This window comes from Podarcis tiliguerta, assembly GCF_965153285.1.
Source record: "Podarcis tiliguerta genome assembly, chromosome: 14".
NCBI classification, from domain to species: domain Eukaryota; kingdom Metazoa; phylum Chordata; class Lepidosauria; order Squamata; family Lacertidae; genus Podarcis; species Podarcis tiliguerta.
This window is the reverse complement of record NC_139547.1, coordinates 17,719,463-17,733,976: the sequence shown is the minus strand read 5'-3', so window position 1 is coordinate 17,733,976 and position 14,514 is coordinate 17,719,463. Positions and strand designations below refer to the sequence as shown.

The 14,514-nt window shown below is 44.5% G+C and overlaps 1 protein-coding gene across 1 annotated transcript in view; it reads right to left on the bottom strand.

The window, feature by feature from the left end:
- The window catches only part of CTXND1 (cortexin domain containing 1), a 38,012-nt gene extending 23,498 nt beyond the window's left edge, over nt 1-14,514 (bottom strand). Inside the window, exon 1 of the mRNA XM_083412367.1 lies at nt 13,759-14,514. The gene's annotated coding sequence lies outside the window, so the exon portion shown is untranslated. The remainder of the gene's footprint in view (nt 1-13,758) is intronic.

The following is a 14,514-nucleotide window of genomic DNA, read 5'->3' as shown; positions in this document are numbered from 1 at the left end:
ATTTTTCTGCTTTGTTATTTGCTATTCCCCTTTCACTGAAATTAATTACATAAGTGTCAAATGGAGCAGATAGAGTGGCAAACAGGATTAGTTCTGGCAGAAGCTAAACTGCAGTGAAACAGAAATGGTGTTGATTGTGACAAACCCAGGATGGGATAGAATTTACTGCCTCCTTGCATCCCTTGTTGGACCACAACTCCCCTAATCTCTTACCATCATCTATATGGAGAACCACAGTTTCCTCATAGGAGACCCTTATTCCCCTCACAGAGTAGAGGTGGACTCAGGGGAGCACAGCTGGTTTGTCCACACAAGGGGTGTCACAGCAGTGACTTAGAACAGAAGGCAGAAGCTGGGGGGGGCACCAAATTTTTGGCATTGCCCATGGCAATTTGAAAGCCCAAAGCCCACCACTGCACAGATCTATAATTCCCAAAGGGTTTAACAATCAAGCTCTCTTCCCAAGGAAGTATGGGAACTGTTGCTCTCTGAGAGGGGAATAAGGGCTCTCAACAGCTCTCAACACCTTAACAAACTAGAGTTTCAAGGATTATTTCTCGTGAATCATGACTGTTTAAAGTAGTGTGCTAATGTTTTAGTGTATTGGGTAGATGGGGCCTGAGTGTGTGAAAGAGCATTAGAAGAAGCACCAGTAGGAGGAGGAGGCGGAGCCACCAGCCATTGAAGCTGTGCGTCTGCCACGTTTGGCTCCACCCCTGTGTCAGGGACCGTGCTGAGGTGGGCTACACTGAGGAAGAATGGTTGAAGCCACCCCCTCCTCCTGATCCTGAATCTTCCCAGGAGTAGGAGGACAGTATAGATTTGGAACAGTGGTTTGCAGAGGGGCATAGTTCAGAAGGCAGAAGCTGGGAAATACTGGAGGGGGAACAGCTAGGAGAAGAAACACTAGAAGAGAGAGAGTTAACAGGTTCACAGTCTCTGGATAGTATCCGCCCCCCCCCTTCCCCAAAGTCACGGAGAGCTCAGAAAGTGTCAGAACGGAAAGCGCAGAAGCTACAAGCTCAGATTACAAGATGTAGGAGTGACGTAGATTAATAGGAATGGAGGAGGGGTTAGCCTTAATTGGGAGCACCGCCATTCTAAAGAGATGTGTTCTGTTGTCTCTTGCTGTGATTATTAAATATTCTAAGTGGTAAGAAGACTCCTTTCCCATTGCTCTTGCAATGTGGTGCCTCTGGACCTTGTAGGGAACATTTCCTTTCCCTGGAAACCTGATATCGCAGTCCTGGCAAAGGCACACATCAGGCGGATGGCTGGTGCTTGGAAAGCGGGAGTTCAAAAACTTTTGAGTTGCTATCATGCTGCAGTGGAGTTGCTGGCTATCGATTGCCCTTGCCTGTTGAAACATGAATGGGGTTTGATTGGGGATGCAAACTGCCAGGCAACTGCAAAGCCAATGGGCTGTGAAATGCTGACCTCGCAACAACAGAGACTTTGATTGTATAGGTCCTTCCTCATTAAAGGAGACGGGAATTTTGTTTTGTCTCCTTGTTCAAGAAAGGCAATGCCATTTCTGGCTCGGTCATTAATTGTCAGCGGTGGTAGGCATTCAACCTTTGCTGACGGTGACAACCGGGAGATGCCATTATTACGAAAAATGGTATTTCGATGAACCTGCTGTGAGCTGGTTCATGGAGAAACCAAACTCCTCTTCCTATGGCAAGAATGTTAATAGAGCCGTATTTCACTCAGAGTACCCCGAGGCACCGTTCCGAGTGCGAAGCTTGGCACCATTGATTTTTCCATTCTGCAAAGATCCCCTTTTGAATGGTTTGTAATTTACAGAAGCTAAAGGGTCAGTTCAGAGGCTTTCCCTTCCTGCAGCTGCGCCTCTATCTGCCCATAGCAAAGTTTCATTAAACTCACTGCACTAACAAGAGAGATACTTGCGATATTTATCTCTCTTGCCTATTAAGAGCAGAACTCCTAAATTTTGAACATTATAACGACGGGCAAATTTCCATCTCTTGATTCAGTTCCCCACATTTCTGCATCACGTTGCAGTTTTTCTAAAAGTTCTTATGTAAATTGCCAGCATTTTAGTGCAATTTTCTCCTAGTGTACAATTTTTGTTTGCAAAAGGGGGTGGGAGGAGGTTATTGGTTTGTCAGGGTTTTTTCTTTTTTTAATGTATTTTTACCTTGCATTTTTATGTTTTGAACCATCCTGAGACCTATGGATGAAGGGCATTCATTGGCAATAAAAGTTGGGGTCCTGGCTAGATCCAATTGGCACTCAGTGTATGCAACACGTTGTTTTATGAGAGCTTTGGCCTGTTCGTATCCCATGCTGAGTAGAAAACCTGGGGAGAAGCCCAGGGTTGAGATTTTAGAGGTGTCACTAAAACAGGCTCTCCCATTTCAGCCTAACTCTGGACTTGGTAGCATAGGAAGGGGAGTGCGGTGGGTGCGGGTTGCCCCAGGTGTCGTCACTGAGGGGGAGTGACAAAATGGCAAAAATATGACACTTTTTTTGAAAAAATAATATTATTTTAAACGAGTTTAATAACTTTGTCTGACAATTAATTGACCTCAACAAATCAACATAATACGTATTGAAACTTTTTAGTTCAGTCAACAAATGCAACAAAACGCGGCTGAACTCAATGCTGTGTAGTGGAGAATGGGTGGATAAGGAAGGGGAGGGGTGTTTCTTTCCGCCAAAGTCTGTCTCTGCAGTTTGTACTCGAGTGGGACATATTTTTCCTTCTTCTAATACAGGGGTCACCAACCTAAGGCCCATGGGCCGGAAGCGGCCCGTGGAGGTCATTTGACCGGCCCACGAGCTGCCCGCGAACTGAGCCGCCCGCTTGCACACTGTGCTAAACCGGTGCAGAGACTCTCTTCCACTGCGCCGGAAATCGTGTCTGCGCACACGCAGACTCCAAAAATGGCATCTGTGCAGATGCCGAAAATCGCAGGCACATACATGATCTGGCCCACAGAGGGATCTCCACGGGACAGATCCGGCCCAGACAAGATAAACCTTGCTGACCCCTGTTCTAATAATTTCTATGTGTGTGTGTGGGGGGGGGGTGACAAGAAATATCCCACACCGGGTACCACCTGACCTTGCTACGCCACAGTCTGGGCTTTGACCACCATGCCTCTGTTGCCTGCCTCTGCTCTTGCTGCACGCCAACAGGTAAAAGATGCCAGTGAATTCACTTTGCATGAAGAGACCATTGTAGCTTGAAAGAACCAGAGTTCAGGGGCTTCCAGGAGGCCTGTTTGCTAAGCATTCATCCTGTTGCATTTTAGGGACATTATGCAGCGTTGCATCGTAGCAAGTCTTACCTCACACTTTCCGGTGCATTCCCCAGTCACTTTCCTTAAAATGTATTTTTTGTGTGTGTGAAGCAGGTTTGTTGTGCAAAAACCTCCCAGTCAACTATAATTGGACAGTGTGAGTTTGCCAGCATGTGACTGCCGTTGTTTTCAGGTGGGATTCACATTGGAAGCACCCATAGGAAATACAGGCGGTTTTTCCTCAGTTGCCTGAAGGTCAGTTCATGGTCGTGTGAGGCATTCAGCCCAGGAATCATTAGCAATCACTCCTCTAGACGCTCCCTAATTCCCCCCACCCTTTTTTTGCACATGAACTGTTATTCTGAGCGACGCTACAATTTTCGCTTAGAAAATGGAGAGTAAATTATTTTTTGCTTCCCTTTAGGGGAAACTGCTCAGTCAGCAACATTTGGAAAGTGTTCAGCGGGAGCCCTTTAATGCTCCTTGAACATTACTGCACTGCTGTTTGAAACACACCCTTGTCTAGATATTTATATTTTTTTTGCTTTTAAAGTGGGGGGGAGAGAACTATAGAATTAAAGGCAGTTGCAGGGGGTTGAAGTGAGTTGCCTCATTGGAAAGAATGGAACAGCAAACTTTGCAATTGAGAAGGAAAAGCAATGATAACGGATGCATGCAGGTTTAATTAGCTAAAGAAGAATTGCTAAAACATCTCTTGGGAGCCCAAGACTCCAGATGGTTGTAAAATCACCCAGAAGTTCCCTAACGTTCAGTAACAGAATTGGAATGAAAAATGATTATTACGTCACACTCCCTTCTCCAACGACCGCAAGTTGTTATAAGCATGCGTGTACAACTGCAACTTTTAGGCAGCTAGTCTCTGTTCAGACGTAACAGGAAACCAATAGTTTTGCCCCAGCAAATGAATGAGCCTGCCCGAGTCTTGGGCTTGCATATTTCTTTCCTTCTTTTGTTTCTCTTTCACACACTGGAGGAAAAGATTGGAAGCGTCCACTTTTAAACTACCTACAGCAGAGCTTTCCAAACCGTGTGTCATGACACGTTAGTGCAGGGGTCAGCAAACTTTGTCAGCGGGGGCCGGTCCACTATCCCTTAGACCTTGTGGGGGGCCGGAATATATTTTGGAGGGGGGGGGAATGGACGAATTCCTATGCCCCGCAAATAACCCAGAGATGCATTTTAAATAAAAGCACACATTGTACTCATGTAAAAACACCAGGGAGGCCCCACAAATAATCCAGAGATGCATTTTAAATAAAAGGATACATTCTACTCATGTAAAAACACATCTGGCTCCCGGGCCTTAGTTTGCCTACCCATGCGTTAGTGTGTCAGTTGCAGTGTGTAAGTGTCTCTCGTGAACACTCCCCGCACTCTTCCCGGGGCTGGAAAGGGGTTAGTTTAACCTCCGGTTTGCTAGTAAAACTGAATTACTGTGTCGCGAAATGACGCATGTCTAAAAAGTGCGTCACCATCACGAAAAGCCACCAACAAGGAAAGCTCTGGCCTACAGGATACCATATATCTGAACTTGGTGCTTTGTAAACCATGGTTAAACCCAAGATATGAAACCTGGAGCAGCCAACACAGTGCCTTCCTGATGTTGTTGGACTCCAACTCCCACCAGCCCCAGCCAGCATGGCCAACAGCCAAGAATGATGGGAACTGTAGTCCAGCAATAGCTGGAGGGCCATAGATTTCTCATCCCTGCTTTAAACAAACCATAGTTCCTTGGATTCTGACACTACGGTCAATAGTGGCTAGCTTAAAAGTGGGAGCTTCAATTTTGTTATCTGGAGTCAAAGAGGCAGAAAGGGACATGACCTAGAGGTTCACCTTGGGCCATACATTATTTCTCAGTCTAATCTACCTCAAAGGGTTGTTGTGAAGATAAAATGGAGGGGAAAACCTCATTGTTCACCATTCTGAGCCTATTGAAGGAGGATGGGATGTGAGCATAATAAATAATGATGATGCCCTGGCTAGAAGGCAGAGCTTTGAACTGGAAAATCCTCTGTTTGGTGGGGGAAATCCTTCCCCACCACACTCAGTAATTCATTAAATGCTTTTCACTTATCTATAGCAATAAATCATTAGTCTACAATCTCACCAATTTTCTTTCCCTCTGCCTGCATTATTTATTTTAATTTTCTTTCAGTAGATTTATAGCTATTTTTTTCCTGCCCAGAAAAGACAACCGCCCGACATACAGTAGAAACATTTAAGATGCCGTAACAAAAACAAGTAGCATTAGCAACAAGCTGTTTGTAACCAAATAAAAGAAGTAAGCAATCACAGGCCCAGAACCTGCTAGAAAATGATAGGTACCTTCTTAACTGTCCATTAAAAAGCAAGCAAAGATGACACCTGGTGGATCTCTCCTCGAAAGTGTTCTACAATCTTGGGGTCACCACAAAAAAGACCCCGTCTCCTCTGCCCATCTACCCTGCCACTCATGATGATGGGACTCTGAGCAGGATTCCTGATGATCAGGAACTTTTATATGGAGAAAGGTGGTTGTTGAGGTTTCCTGGGCTTAAGGCAGCGATAGGGAAGGATGTTTAATTCAGTTTGCATTTTAAATAGAACGTTCATAATTCACACTTTCCCAAAAGGACAAAACAAGCGAAAAACAGCCATACTTTGAAGCTTGCACTTTGCTACATATTGCACGCTTCAGTTGTGTGTAAGTGGGGAGATGACTGTATGGTATACAAGTTGAGATCTCCAGTGTTGAGTTACAGTGGCTATGTAGCCAAAATAGGGCTGCCAAGACAATAGGGAGTGTTGCATCCTTGAAGGTGGAGACCCTAGATTTCTGCAAGTAGGAAAAAAATAGTGGGGAAAGCTAAGGGGGCTACTTTTCTCCTGGAGAAAAAAAAAAGAAATAGTGCAATGAGGGCTGAGAATTCTCAGTGACCACAGAATGCTGGGTGTCTGTTGTGGGGAGGTGGAAGAAAACCACCCTGGAATGGAGTATCCCGAAAAAAAGGCATGGCTGGCAGGTGCCTTAAACAGGATGCAATATTAAGGAAGTTTCGACAGCAGGCAAGTTTCCTTGAAAGACGGTTTGGCTGCCGCTTGTGATCTTGTTCTGTCTGCTGGGGTGAACTTGCACAGCTTACATGATTTATGTAATTAATTAACGTAAATTAGATCAGTTACATTGTCGTTAACATTATTCCACCCCATTTCTATACCATTCCATATGCTTAAAACAGACTTCAGTGGCAGTTCCGAGCACAATTCAAAGTGTTGGTGCTGACCTTGAAAGCCCTAAATGGCCTCGGTCCAGTATACCTGAAGGAGCGTCTCCACCCCCATCGTTCTACCTGCACACTGAGGTCCAGCACCGAGGGCCTTCTGGCGGTTCCCTCACTGTGAGAAGCCAAGTTGCAGGGAACCCTGCAGAGGGCCTTCTCAGTAGTGGCACCCGCCCTGTGGAACTCCCTCCCACCAAATGTCAAAGAGAAAAATAACTACCAAACTTTCAGAAGACATCTAAAGGCAGCCCTGTTTAGGGAAGCTTTTAATGTTTAATAGGTTATTGTATTTTAGTGTTTTGTTGGAAGCCGCCCAGAGTGGCTGGGGAAACCCAGCCGGATGGGCGGGGTATAAATAAATTATTATTATTATTATTATTATTATTATTATTTGTTCAGTCTTAGTCATCAGTGATGGGACACCATCCTCTGCCACATTTAATGGCCACATGGCATGCACACCGCTCTGTTCTCCCATATTTTGCTTTTCCACCCCCACCCCCAGCCTCTACCAACTGAGGCAATCACCTCACTCTGCCTAACAGTGATGCCAGCCCTGGTATAAACTGGTATAAAGCCTTCCTTTCCTTTTCTTCTTTTCCCTACGGGACTGCCTCTCCTGGTAGGTGCCACAGAGGACCTTACGGTCTTCAAACAAAAACATCTTGGAGGTCCCGGGCCACAGGGAGGTTAGGCTGGCCTCAACCAGAGCCACGGCTTTTTCGGCTGTGGCCCCGATCTGGTGAAACACTCTGTCACAAGAGACTAGGGCCCTGCGGGACTTGACATCTTTCCGCAGGACCTGCAAGACAGGTCAAGGCACAGTCCTTTGGTAATCCTCACAGAACTCTAGCCCAATGGTTGCCATTAATTTGATTTTGAATTGATTTTAGAATGCTGTGCTACTTTTATTGTTGTTAGCCGCTCTGAGCCTGGCTTCGGCTGGGGAGGGTGGGATATAAATTATTATTATTATTATTATTATTATTATTATTATTTATTATTTATTAGTGAGCCATTTGTTTTATCTATTTACTTCTAAAGAAAGCACCATACTTTCCCGTATATTAGATGAGGGTTTTTTACTCCAAAAAAAGGTAAAAAATGGGGGGGGGGGTCGTCTTATACATGAGTAGTGCAGAGGGGGGGATGGGCGATTGGTTGCATCCGCGAGCAGGATCTTGCAGTTGGGTGGATGAATGGTATCTGCTGCAAGGGCTGCTTTGGATTGGCTGCTGCTTTGTCAGTTTGGCTTGCGTCACTTGCAATTGTGAGCGTTTGCCAGTTGGGTGACTGATATTCGGTTTGGCATTCAGCCCCCCCCCCCAAAAAAAGCTCAACAACTCTGGTCAAATCCCTCAACAACTCTGTGCCATCTCCCCCCATTTTCTTGAATTTGAGCCCCCCAAAATAGGAAGCGTCTTATACACGGAAGCGTCTTATAGACGGAAAAGTATCGCACTTATATACATGGCTTTTTTTCAGCTGGAACTTGGCAGAATGCAGTTCTGGCACCTCTCAGGTAGGCACCATTGCCATTCTAAGAGAACAAGAGGGGTGTTCACAGTGAGTTCTGACACCTTTTTCTAGAAAAACAGCACTGAATACACACACAGAGAGAGAGAGACAGGTGTGATGTTGCTTCTTTAGTTTTGAGAAGGCAACAGACATTTAAGCGCTTGCGCTCGTCGAATAGGTCAGGTCCAGGAAAAGAGAGTAAGTTGTAGCATAATGGCAACAAAGAGTCACTTCTGGAAAAAAACAAATGGTTGCAAGTTCCCTCAGTTCAAATTGCATGCAGATTTCCAATTTTTGCTTTGGTCCCCAGCCCTACACTCCCAATCACTTTAATGATTCACATTTCATTTCCCCCATCTGGAGACTTTCAGCCGTATAAGCAGTTTTACCTGTCTTTCCTAACTCTCCTTCTGTTTCCTCAGGTCACAACAGATTTGACTTCTAGAGAAATGCTTTTCAGAGGTAAGTGATACATGGAATAATCTTTTGTACAATGTTGTTCTTTTCCATTAAAGTACAGTGGTACCTTGGGTTCCAGACGCTTCAGGTTACAGACTCCGCTAACCCAGAAATAGTACCTTGGGTTAAGAACTTTGCTCCAGGATGAGAACAGAAATCGTGCGGCGGCAGCAGTGGGAGGCCCCATTAGCTAAAGTGGTGCTTCAGGTTAAGAACAGTTTCAGGTTAAGAACAGACCTCCAGAACGAATTAAGTACATAACCAGAGGTACCACTGTACTGAATCCGCCAGATCATCACTTACACCCAGTGCTGTTTTTCTCAAAAGAGAGGTGCCAGAGCTTACTATTTATTAATTCATTCATTTATTGAATTTATATACCGCCCTATACCTGGAGGTCTCAGGGCAGTTCACAAAGAAGATCACACTATATAACAACGAAATAAAAACAATAATCCAATAACACGCCTCCAAAAAGAGCCACCTTTGAAAGGGTATAGGATGTTGACAGTGCCAAATTTACATAAAGCTAAACAAACTATAGCCTAGGGCCCCACTCTCTTGGGGGCCCTCAAAAAATTTAAAGGAAAAAACAACTGGATGTACATTTCCAAAATATAAAAAAATAAAAAAATAAAATCCACATACAGCAACAGTGTTTTGTGTTGTGTAGGCTCCTATGATGTAAGTAATGGGCCCCGCCTGCTAGCCTGCTCCCTAAAATATCACTGGTTTGCTATTATTATTTCATGTTATAGCAAGTTTCTAGAGACTAGATTATGAGCCTTTGTAAATTGTGTTTCTAAAGGAACTTTTGTTATTGCCCAATGCCAATGTGTTGTATAGCTGTAATGGTTCTAGGGATTGCTCGTGCGTAAGTTGCCTTTACTCCTGGCTAGGTTGCATGGTTGAACCCTTTCTGTCAGGACAGCCTCAAGTTCTGTGGCTGCCTCAGTCGCTGGCAGAATCCGTCAGTGGGCGTTTCTTAAACCGCTTCCAGCATAAAAGCTGTTTGACGCCCAGTCTCCTCCCCCGTTGCCTGCGCGAAAGTTTTCTGCGCAAGGTGGGTGTGGGCAACGGAGCACTCGTACCCTCTCCGCTGGTCTCCTGCGAAGAGTCCTGGAGCCACCTCTCCGATTCCTCCATCTCCTCCCCTTTCCCACTGGTGTTACGCTGATTACCTTCCCCAGCGGATGGGCTATCCCTCCTTCTACTAGGACCCTCTCCACCATCATCCGGGAGCCTCCTCTCCGCCTCCCGCTCCGATGGCAGTTCCCTGACAATAGCATATATTCAACACAGAAAACAGTGACAATTTGTTGTTTATAAAGGACAGCTGGACATATAAAGGGCCCCATTACCTTCAGTAGCTTGGGGCCTCATCAAACCTAAATCCTGCCCTGGATGTTGATCATATCAAGGGTTGAAAAGGGACGTTTTTGCCTGGCACCTAAAGGTGTACCATGAACTCCTCCCTTGTTATTGGAGCTGTGGACAAATGGACTCATGAACATAGCAACATAGGAAGTGGCTCTATAGCAAGTCATATCATTATCTAGTTCTGTATTGACTGGCAACAGCTCTCCAGGGCAGGCTTCCTCAACCTTGGCTCTCCAGATGATTTGTGACTACAATTCCCATCATCCCTGACCACTGGTCCTGCTAGCTAGGGATCATGGGAGTTGTAGGCCAAAAACATCTGGAGGGCAGAGTTTGAGGAAGCCTGCTCCAGGGTTTCAGGCAGGATTCTCTCCCAACTTTACCTGGAGATGCTGAGAACTCAACCTGGGACTCCTTGCAGGCAAGGCAGATGCTCCAACATTGAGCTATGGCCCTTTCTATCAAAATCCTCCAACCTATTTGTGGGTGGAGAAATTGGGGGTGCCATTTCACTGAACTTCTCCAGGGGAAGGAGAAACTCTCCAGCACTTTCTCAAAGATGGAGGCTCACCATTAGCAGTGCCAGTTATTGCTGTTTTTTTCTTTAAAAAACCCCTAACATTTGTTTTCGCTGCCACTTCAGTGAAGGAGAGAATCAGCAACCGCGTTGGCAGCCTGGCAGCTATTTTACTTCCTCCCCAAACTCCCCAAACCTTGCATCATTTGGGGGGTATCGTTTGCGTGAAATGGTCACCACCACAAAACATGGTGGAGAATATTCTGCCCAGTGACCACCTTTTTTTCTGGAGGGGGGAGGGGGAAGAGGGAGAAAACTTTATCTCCATAAAAAGACCTCTGAGAAATGTTGAATCAGATCTACTTGCAACTCAGGGAGGGGGACCTCCAACTTTTGTGGGCTCCCCCCAGCCCCCAGCAAGCTATTAATTTATTTAACAAATTTTATATTTTGCTTGATTGTAATAAAACCTCTAAGCACCTTACAAAACTATTAACAAAAAAATGACCTATGAATAATGGGAGTGGGAGGGCTACACATTTCTCCTCCCTGCCGTAATCAATAAAACACATTGATAAATTGTATGTTAAATGGTTATTCACTGCTGAATGTATAAAGCACATTCAGAGACCCTTGTGCACATTAATGTATTGTGCAATACGATAAGCTGCAATTCCATGCCTGCAAAAATGGCAGTAAGGATGGAAAGATCTGCCCATTTTGGTTCACTAGGTTTCTCATTTTTCCAATTTTAAATTCAGTTCTCCGCATGTTGCAGCCCTTTGTGATTATATATATATGTGTGTGTGTGTGTGTGTGTGTGTGTATATATATATATATATATGATAAAAATTCATCAGCCTTTTAGTGTGAATTTTCCATATTAAACACACTTTTTTAGGCAGTTTTGACCAATGTACCCATTTTTGGCAAGCAACCTTCCTTAATAGAATGACTCTTGTAGGTTATTTTCACTAATATATTCATCTGTTGTGCACACCTTCCTTTGATATATGCATTTTTGTAAACGTTGGCTGGGAAACTGCATTGCAAATTCGGATAAGAGCGAATTTTGAAGGATAGCTGTGTTTTGGTTCATAAATAGTTTCGGAAAGTGTGGATTTGATGGGTTCGGCTTGAAATGCGTTTTCAATCAAATTTCTCCTGCATCCCTAACTTGGGAGTAAACCCCATTGAAGGCAATGTGATTAACATCTGGCTAGGCATGCATAAAATTTTGCTGTATATTGTCATCCTGCATCTAAGCAGCATCCAAACCCTGGCCATCCTGGTATCTCTGAGAAGCTAAGGGCATCGAGGAATTGGGCATCACCTTCTGCTTCTCATCCCAATGCCCACAGTTCATAGGTGTGCTGCCTCTGAACATGAAAGTCTTATCTGGGTACCATGTTCCTCCTAGACCATGAATCCATTTAACTCATGGTCATCCATTGCTACCTCTTAAAGGAATTAACGACACGTGTTGAGTGTGCACTGTGTGATTATGAGTGAGTAGATAAGGACATAGAAAGTTGCCTTATACTGTGCCAGGCAGTGGATCTCTCTAGCTCCATCATTGCTTACACCAGCTGGCAAAAGCTCTGCCTATGTGGTCCAGCTGAAGATTGAAGCTGGGACCTCTTGCATGCAACACAAATGCCCTACCGCTGAGCTAATCGCTCCCTCTTCTCCAAATGAAAGGAACATAAGAAAGTGCCTTATACTCAGACCATTCGTCCACCTGGTTCAATATTCTCTATACAGGCTGGCAAGGTTTCTCGGGGATTTCTAGATTACTTTCTCCACCTTACCTGGAGATGCCAGGGATTCAATCTGACACCATCTGCAAGCAAGGCTGCAGCTCTAACCACAGGTGCATTGCAACTAAACTTGTGGTTCCACAGGACTATACAAAATGTCACCAGATTCTGTGGAATCAACTCAGTAAATCTGGACTAGGGGAAATTAACATATTCCTTTGCAACAGATGAGGAGAAGGTCCATTGAGATTCAGATTATCACCCTTTCTACTTTCTCATTGTTACTTTCACTGTTGCAGTGGAATAACTTTAATGTCTGACTTTTTCTTTTTCTGCAGTTTAATGGGTTTTGTCAGACCGGGCTATATACAAAGGGAAACCTTTTCTTATTTCTCCATCACAGGAGAAAAGCTATTAAAAACTTCCTTATAACCACTTAATTAAAAAAAAGAAACTGGTTATACACACAGTATATGAGAAGAAATAGCTATAAGCCCTTGATGGTGTAGTTTCTCACTACAATTACTTCTTGAGAAAATCCATCTGCAATCGTGTGAATATTTACTTTGGAATAAGCTTTGCAGAAAACAGAGGCATTTGTATTCCAATAAACAGACACAGACTCAGGCTGTAAAGCTCATGAGAAGTTTTAAATAGCATTCCCTTCACAAAAATAGATTCGAAAGACTAACGTTATTGTTATATTTAATGCTGCTTGCTGAATTTTGGCAGCAAAAACAAATACATTTGTGTAACAGGAATAAATACAGATCATTCACTTTCATTGTGTTGAGACTTCAACAGTGTGATTTCCTCTATACATTTTTTTAAAAATGGCTATGTGTGGTTTTAAAAGATGAACATATTTCAAGCAGTAAGATGTTCTTTTTTAAAAAAGAAATCCTCATGTTGGTCTCTTTAGTGATGTAATGATGAATTAATATCATGAATTCATAATAAAATAATTCAAAATGGGTTCTATAGTTTCAGAGTTAGAGACACACAGACACACACCCCAAATCATTGAGGCTGAGATATTGTGGCAGGCCTACTTTTAGAATCCAAACTCTTATCTTCTCTGCAACTCCCGCTTCATTGAAAAGAAACAGATTCTTTGCTCCATTACAAACTTTACATCCCACCATGACCCACTCTCTGTCAAAACACTGGTAATGCCATTTCTGAACATCTGCTTCAGTACACAAACATGCATTTGCTTGAAGTATCCTTTGCGTGAAAGCTTATAACAAAATTCACCTGCAACACACACCCTCAGGTAGAACAAACTGGAAACTGATCACAGGCACTGTAGTCAAATACAGAATCTCATTCTCCATCAAAGGAGCCATTCCCGGATATTGACAAATGGAACTCAGCGATTGCCTGTTTTTCAGTGGGAAAGTCCTTGTACAGTCTCGGAGCTTCAGTGCCAATCCATACACACAGTTTTGTCTCACAGTCAACGGCTTTTGCTATTTGCAAAATGCAGCGTACAGGTGAGCAGAGCTAGCAGGCTACAAAGCAACCCTTTTCTCTAGGAAACAACTGGGGGGAAAATAAGAGTTACCAACCTCTCAGAACTTGTTCAGTCCAGGAGTACCAAGCAGCGAGCTCTTCCCTGCGACGCGTCGACGCGATACAGAATCTTTGAGCATCCTTGCATAGCGGTGAAATTCCTCCAGCTGATCCAAGAAACCCCAGAGGACCAATGAGAGATTCCCCTTCTCCTCTTGACACCAGCCCACGTCTGGAAGCTGCCTCCCCACTCCCTTTGTTGCCACAAAGCAGCCAGGTTTTCCCAGTTGCTAACTAATTGCAGGAAACCGTCTCTGCTGCAATATCAGAATCGCTTGCTGCATTGGGCTCGCGGTGGATCGAGCAGGGCTGATCTTCCGAGCGACACCTGCTTGTGTCAAGCCAGAGGGGCTCTCCCTCCTCCTCCTCCTCTTCTCTTCGGCACAATTCACCTCCTGGGGGGCTGTGTGTTCCTGATCATCACATCCACGCCACTGTCCAGGGCTTTGCTGTCTGCAGTCCCTTGCTTGCCCTAGCCAGAGGCTGTGCAAACAGCCCATTGAGGGGAAAGGAGCTAGATGCACAGCACTGAGGACCAGATAAGAAAGATGGGGAGATTTGTTAGTTTTGCATCAGCCCAGTGGCATCGCCGTGGTACCATTTGAAAAAGACCCTTTGCCTGCTTTATACCTTTATCCCTCTCCCCCACCCCCTTATAATTTGCATGCAGAGCCAGAAAGCCCAATTTTCCAGCACTCCCCCCCCCACATCATAACAAGCAATAGAGAGCAAAGGAGGAGGGTTAAGTCTTG